The sequence below is a fragment of the Gekko japonicus genome, unplaced genomic scaffold (assembly GCF_001447785.1).
Source record: "Gekko japonicus isolate JY-2015 unplaced genomic scaffold, Gekko_japonicus_V1.1 scaffold1052, whole genome shotgun sequence".
NCBI lineage: Eukaryota > Metazoa > Chordata > Lepidosauria > Squamata > Gekkonidae > Gekko > Gekko japonicus.
This window is the reverse complement of record NW_015170921.1, coordinates 634,292-636,189: the sequence shown is the minus strand read 5'-3', so window position 1 is coordinate 636,189 and position 1,898 is coordinate 634,292.

Here is a 1,898-nt window from a genome sequence, read left to right as displayed (position 1 = left end):
GGAAGACGAGCGCATGCCCAGATTTTAAAAAAAGCCTGTGTGAACAGTACTTCGCGCGAGGGAAGCAGAAGACAGAGGGACCGTCTGACCACCTCCACCTCCAAGCGATATATATCTCAAGCGATATAAAATGTCGTGGATATAAGAATTGCGGGAAAACTACCGCAGTAAGAGGTCCGTGTGACCAGACCCTCAGGCTCCATCCATTTCCTGAACATTGTGGGAGATCCCCTGCCTCAGAATCTAGAGCAGTGATGGCGAACCTTTTAGAGACCGAGTGCCCAAACTGCGACCCAAAACCCACTTATTTATTGCATGGTGCCAACACGGCAATTAACCTAAACACTGAGGTTTTACTTTAGAAAAAAAATCAACTCATACATTAATTTAAGATGATCCAAACAAAGTAAGGAAAGCAATCCCAAATGCTTTCATTTACTTAAAATTATTTGGCAAAGAATTAGACACTTTAATGATGGTCTGGGCATGGCTGGGGCGATGGCACGTGTGCCCACGGAGAGGGCTCTGAGTGCCACCTCTGGCACCCGTGCCATAGGTTTGCCACCACTGATCTAGAGTGTCATCATCCTTCAGCCACAATTCTTTCCAGGTTTGTTGTCTCCACTGGTGAGCAGGGAAGAGGGATGCTGAAGATCACGAGGATCATGGTCATGGGGGTTGATGGCTTCTGCTGGGGTGGAAATTCAGCTCAGCAGTTACTTTTCTTAGTGTTTCAATTTAGGGATTTCTGGGCAGGGGAACATCTGATTATTTGATTCAGGTTCAGTGTTACTATCTAGTACCCCAGCATTTAATGCCATGAAAATACCCCCAAGTGGGTTACTGATAATGGCTGTTTCATGATATTGGGATTGCCTGCTATCTGCTTTAGCTTTGAACCTAATCATTTTGGGTGGTTCCGTAGCAGTAGAATACAATTACCATCATTCATACACTCATAATGTTGACTCTCGCCAATATCATCATCAATTTGCTCTTTTCCTGTTGCTCCCCCATTGCAGTCATTATGTTTTTCCCAGAAGCTGATTTGTGATTGTTGTGTGCATATGTATGTGTTGCTGTTTGTGCGTAACAGAAGCTCAGTCTGTGGTTTTCAGATGGCCTTTGTGTTAATATTTTATAAGCAACACAATTCCTCATATTACCTGCAACCTCTGTGCTGTGTCTCATTTGCATTTTTAAAAAAAGTTTATTGGTGCTATAATGCCATTAAGAATCAGTGTGATTTCACACTCTGTAGTTTCCAAGGAGAAAATCTGAATTTCAGAGGAAGGCTTTGGAGCATCTAGCTAGAGTAAGTTTGACTGGAGTGCAATGCTACCAGGGTGCAATATCCACTGGCATATTGTAATTCTGCATGCACCTGAATGGGGGGAAAGAAAGGCTGAACCATGCAAATAGATAGTTATGGGGACATACCCAATTGTAGGTTTCTTCTCCGTGTCTTGATTAAAATAATTTCTTGGCTTAGTAGAAAACGTCCACTATGAGAGAGCTACTGTCTAATACAGCACAAGATGAAAGAAGTACTTTTAACTATTAAATTAGTTCACCAATTCATTATGGGATGGTTCAGCAAATGGTTTGGGCAACTCTCTATGCCCTGTTTCCTATGCCCTCCTTTCCAGAGTCTAGAAACTGCCCACCTCATTGATATCATTGGGATTCTTTCTGGGCCTTTGCCACCTTGGGGGGCCTAAGCTGCATGGAAATGTGGTATAGAAATGTTTTAAATAAATAAATAATCGGAAAAACTTTGTCATACTGCATGACCATAATCGTGGCAGTTGCAGCTTCTTCTGCAACTTATTGGAGAGGAGGACAAGTAGTCTTCACCAAACATAGATGCCTTAATTACAACAAGTAGAATTCCCAGC